The sequence below is a fragment of the Chiroxiphia lanceolata genome, chromosome 2 (genome assembly GCF_009829145.1).
Source record: "Chiroxiphia lanceolata isolate bChiLan1 chromosome 2, bChiLan1.pri, whole genome shotgun sequence".
NCBI lineage: Eukaryota > Metazoa > Chordata > Aves > Passeriformes > Pipridae > Chiroxiphia > Chiroxiphia lanceolata.
The window spans coordinates 59,876,654-59,882,916 of NC_045638.1; positions in this window are offsets into that span (position 1 = coordinate 59,876,654).

Here is a 6,263-nt window from a genome sequence, read left to right on the forward strand (position 1 = left end):
ATATGCTAGTGAAACCTGAAGCACATGGAGGATGCTAGTGTGTGGTTGGCAGAAGCAGACTTAAGATTGCCACTGCCAAAGGCAGCTCCTCTCCAGCACCTCTGTGTGCACCTACGCACTCACATCAGGGCAAGCCAGAGACCATGTGGTACAGCTGATGTAATTTTAATTCATTGAAATTACAGCCTCCTCACAAGCACTAATGCAAGAAGGAAGCACATACAAGCCAAGGGGACTTTCAGACATGCTGTTAGGTTGGTATAAGCAGGTCATGCTGGTGCAACCTATATCCACAGAAAATCTGACAGAGAATCCTAGTCATTTAGGAAGATGTGTGACATTTTCATTCTGCCTTCAGACTCTGATAGAGACAAAATAGTCCAGCTTCACACCTTTTAAACTATATCCTTTTGGGGGATGGGGGGATATGTGTTGCTGAGGGAAGAAAAAACCCTTTTGTAGGTATTTAATTCTCAGCAGCTGGTAATCTATTCAACTTGCTAACCAACTCTGCATATGTAACTTCACTGTTTAGCAGTAGATAGATTCACAAGTTCAAGGAAGGGGAATAAAACCCCTAAATCACATTTAGAGATTCCAGGCAGATTCCAGTATCAAAATGGAAAGAGGAATAAAGTGTCCAGAATTTAGGAGAAAAAAAAATCCCTGTGAGTGTCACCAGAAAGGTTTGCAAACCCTACAGAAGTCTTCATTACAGTGTAATCCTTCCTTCCATCCCCCCCAATAGTTTTAAGTTATCTTCTCTGTTCATGATTGCCTTTATATCGCCATTGACATTGTGTTATATTAAGTCAGTCTCTAATATTAGATGCAATTATGATACATGACATTGAAATCATTTTTAAAGTAAGATTCCACTTGAAGGAGTCACCTGAAGTCTATGCCTCTGTAAGGCTGTTTATTGCTTTTGTGATTGTGCTATCAAGCATTCTTTGTATACAAGTACCAAGGTGCTAACAGCCAGATCCAAAATAGATAAAAGGAGCCAAACATTTAGTAACTTGAATTAGATGTCTGCAGTCAGACTTGTACTCCAGAAACACCTCCCCAGCTGCTTCTTCACCCCAGCTTTGAAAAGTACTGCAATTATACTTTTTCTTGATTTGATTCTGGTTCCCCAGGACTATGTTTTGCCTATGTATAGTGACAGAATTAAGTCTATTAGTGCTAACTGCCCCTATGCCAAATGGATAGTAAGAAACTAGAAATATAGATGACCTATGGATGCTGTTGGAGCCAAAGTGATCCTGGATTCCACACTGGACATACTGGCACACTGTCAAGTCTAGTGGAAATTAAGAGTTTAAAACATTTTATGGATTTACCTCAGTATTCTCAGTTATACTTTTTTTCCCCCCAGACTTTGGAAACTGGATCAGAACCTGATTTTTAATCTTAAACATCACATTCAAGAAGTTTATGTGTCAGAGATTGTGCCACAGATGACACTGACTTGTGCTTTCTGTCTTGAATGAGTGCCTGTAACACTCACTGCCTCATCAGCAGTAACACACAACTGTACCTCACTGGCAATTAACTCCACTGGGACTAGGATCCAGCTACTTCATGGTTACAATCATGACAGTAATAGAGTTAACAGCAGAAAACAAATTTTGAGGGAGAAGAAAAAAAAATCAACAAAAATAAGATGTGACAAGTTCTTATTTACGTAGTCATTTTTCAGGAGCTGAGCTGCACTTTAACACATAAATGCATTGTACCTTTAGTAAAACCTTCCTCCTGAATAGCTAATAAGTAATATTTAAGTGCTTTCACCAATAAACTAACTTGCTTTAGTTACTACGAAATCATTTTTATTATCTTTCTGTCTAAAAAAGTTGAAGGTAGCTAAAATCATCTTGGTGCACCTCCTGCAAGATCATGAATTATTGAACACTGGAGGAAGAGTGGCTGTGCTGAGAAAAAGACAGATAGTGAGGGCACTTTCTCCATTATTGAGAATATAGCTTAAAGGGAAGGCAGAAGCCCTGGAAACATCTGCAGGATTGTATCTTAGTGATGAGAGTGGTGGAAAAGATCAAAGCCAACTCACCAAGGATTGAATATTTAATTGTGTAATATCAACATATGGAGATGCCAATCGAGCACATAAGCACGTTGCAGATGTTGCCTTGTGGCACAGCACCTGGATCTCAGCTCACTCTCCCAGGTATTTAAGGCCTCTGTTGAAATGGTACCTACAGGCTGTTGAGAGCGATGTGAGCTGGTGGTTAAATAATACACTAAGATCAGGAGAAACAAGACATATCAGAGCTCGCAAAGTACTTTTTTCTCAAAGGGGAATCACACTGCTTCTTCCCCAGCCGCAAGTAAAATAAATCTAATTGGCAATCTGGCAATCCTCTACTTGATTCAAGAAACCCAAACTGCTCTCAGTAACCTCAGCACTCAGATCTTTAAGCCTCTCTTAGTTGATCAATTTGTCCCCTGCAGCAGTTCCTACTGCAGAAATTCCCACTGATGCCAGTAAGGGAAGCACTAAACAATTACAGGCTGGCCCATTGTTGAACCTGCTAACTAGGTGCTCACGATTTGGGGAGATATTTCTGTATGTTTAGGCCACTGGCAGTTTTACAAGGCAGAATGTCTTTGCTCTCAGCCCAGTGGAGACTAGGAGGCTTTCCACCACCCAGCATTAAGAACAAAGGACTAACCTGACCAATGACACCAAGACTGGAGCCAGAGTCTTCTGGAGTTCTGACTCCAGGACACCAACATGGAGTGGTATTAAAATACCGGTATTTTGTATTGTGCAGCTCTCCAAAGAGTCAGGACTATTTTAAATATGATTTTAAGTTCAGCTGTACTTCAGACTTTATAAAAAGCAAGCAAACAAAAAATACACATAGGAACTATTGCAGGGTACTTCCCTGATGTGACTCTCTTGCTATTATACCTCTGCCATCTGTCCTCCCCACTGGATCTAGCAGCATAGGAAAATTCAGGCCTTTAGTCTTACCTGCTGCTCAAAGGAAGGCAACCTGCAGGGTCAGAGCAGATTGCTCAGGACTTTATCCAGTGGGTCTTGAAAAACTCCCAAGGTAGGAAAATGTACAACTTCTCCAGGCAACCTGTGTCACCGCTGGGTGTGAAACAGTCTAGCCTGCACCTCCCTTTTCAACTTGTGCCCAACCTCCCACCACACATGACTGTGGAGAGCCTGGACCCATGTTCTTTATGACCTTATGATGCTGGGAGACTGCTATGAGGTCCCCCAGTAGCCCTCTCTCCTTCAGGGTGAACAAGCCCCGCTCCCTTTTCCTCTCTTCACAGGGCAAGTGCTCCGGCCCCCCACCAGTAGGGTGGCCTTTGCTGGACCTGCTGTAGTTGGCCAATATCTTTCCTGTCCAGAGGTCCCAAAACTGGATGCAGCAGCTAGGTGTGGTTGGCTGAGTAGGGAAGAGCTGCTTCTGTCGATCTAGTGACCATGCTTGCTTCACCCAGCTGGGAGGCTGTTGTCCCTTTCTGCTGCCAGGACACACCACCGCCTCTAGTTCTTGCTGTGTAAGACCTGTATCCCCTTCAGCAGAGCCACTCCCCAGCCCAGCATTCCCCAGCCTCGAGCACTGCAAGGGGTACTTCCTTCCCTTTGCAACTGTCCTTGAATTTCATAAAGGGTTCCTGTCACCTCATTCCTGCAGCCTGTCCAGGTTGCCCTGAATGACAGATCCTCCCTCCAGTGTATTGAGTGGTTCATGTCATTTGGCATTATTTGTAAACTTGATGAGAGGGTTCTCAGTATACTTCTCCGGGTCACTGACAATTTTGTTTAACAGGAAAAGATCCAGGACAAACCAGCTTTTGCGTAGAGCAAGACCCCTCAACCACTTCCATCTGATCCCTGTCATTCAGACAACTTCTTACCTATTGTGTTCTTCACTAGAATTTTAAGTTTCTTTTATAATATCATAGAATCAATGGTTTGGGTCGGAAGGGACCTTAGAGATCCTGCGATGGACAGGGACACCTTCCACTAGACCAGGTTGGTTCAAGGCTCCATGCAGCCTGGCCTTGAAATACATTTCCAGGGATGAGGCATCCACAGCTTCTCTGGACAACCTGTACCAGTGTCCCACTACCCCCACAGTGAAGAATTTCTTCCTAATGTTGTATTAGTCAAATTGTATTCACTGGAATGTTTAGGACCTTTGCTATTCTTTGCAATATAAACTGTTCACTCGCCTGCTAGATGTAAGGAACATCCAAGTTGCTCAAATCAAATCCAACAGTCAGGAGAAATCACGTTACCCAGAACAATGCTTTATGCAATATTTAAATCATACAACCATTTTAAAGAACTTTGCCACTATTTAAAACTAGAGTTTATTAGATGCAATACTTGCTATATTAAAAGAAAAAAATCCATCTAATTAACCTCTCCTGGTATAATTTAGTATATAAATAAGGAAACTATAATAGCATAGCAGAGGGGTTTTAATGCCTCATGAAGCTGTACACCAATTACTCTGTACCATAACTAACTTGAAAAATCTTAAGAATATTACTTGGATGATGCTCCGATTGTCAAAATTATATTTCTCATGCTAAGTATAGTTTTGTGATTTCTTAATAATAAAGGAAGTAGGTGTATTGCCACCTAGGCTGACAATTCAAGTTATTCATGAAAGGAATTTCTCACTCTATGGTTCATGAACCATTAGCAATCAATAAGACATCAAATAACGATTTAAAATTCCCTCTCTCCTACTCAATGCCTCCAGACTAAAATATAAAAGCATATTTTAAATGTAGTTGCAATCTTACGCATTTGTAAATAGAAAACTTTGTTTGGAAAAATTAAGTAAAAATAAATAAATAAATAAATAAAGGGAATAAAACCATTATTTTTTTAAGTGTGCCCCAGTACAGATGCAAAATTCCACATGGGATCTTGAAAAGCAGTGTGTATGTGTATAAACATGTGTGTGCTTACATATATACATGTACATACACACACAATCTGTTGCTTGAAAGTAATCGCTGAAATGACAAAGTTAAAAAGTCCTAAGACTGTCCTGGTCATGGTGCCAATTCACAAATATGCCTTTGAACCTACACAACAAAACCTGCTGTTTGTGACCCAAGGAACACAGCAGTTTTGTCATCATTCAACTAAAAAGTTCTGGAAGGTGTTCCAGGTGATTTAGTGCCAATCTACCGTGCTGCTTGTCAAAGTCAGAGAGACTGGCAGACAGAAGCTCACAGAAGAGTGAGAATTAAGATAAGGCCCTAAAGCCCAACATGCAGGAAGTGAGGCTCCAAAGGAAGTCAGTAATAACCTCAGCTTGTGAATTTCTTTAAGTTGTTTTGACATAATTTCAAGGACTTAAGCTGACCAGAGCTCAGCACTCAGGCCCAGGGATCTCACAGGCTTTATCAACTTCCATGCTGCAGCAAGGGGCAGCTCCAGCAAGAAGCAGAGCAAGTGCCATCACCTCCTCAGCCCAGCTTCATCACCAGTCTCATCTGAGTAGCAGGTCAGATATCGGGATTTTCACACCACGGCTGATGAGGCACCTGACAACCACAGCTACTGGATTAGGCTTTTCAGGGAACTTAAAGACACCAGATACCAAATCTGTTGATCTAAGGATAAGTATAGAACCGAGCAAAGACCTTGCAAGAAGAAAGTACACCTACACAAAAACCAAAAATCCGAATGCACAGGAGAGTAAATTTTTACCTTTAAAATTACCTAAGAGATCAGGAAAAGGTTTTGTGAATTGTGCCCTTATTTTTATGCCCTTATTTTTATGTACCACCCTAAGCCAGCAAAAGTTTTGCAAGTTGCCCTTATGCATAGGCAGATAGCTGGATTTACTGGGTCTTTTTGTGGACCTGCCTAAGTCTGCTGTATTAAAGGCAAAGAATGAAGTATCAGGTAAAACTCCCACGGACCGAGAGCAAAAACCAGGAAGATAAGCAAGCTCTGCTTCATTAAATAAACTGGGAATCACCCACAGCAATGACAAATAAATGCACTCAGTCCCGCCTGACTTCTAAAGCTGTAGAGGATAACTGGGACTGGTTATCATGTAAGGGGAAAATTACCTGGGAATTCCTAAACTAAGAAGTTACAGATGAACATTTTCTGAACATTAAAGCAACACATGAAAAATGAGTCTGCCTGCTGCTGGTAGTATGGATGGACAGAAATTGCACCAGAATAAATCAACCTCTACGCACTTTTCTTACACATAAAAAGCTTATGCATCTGACAA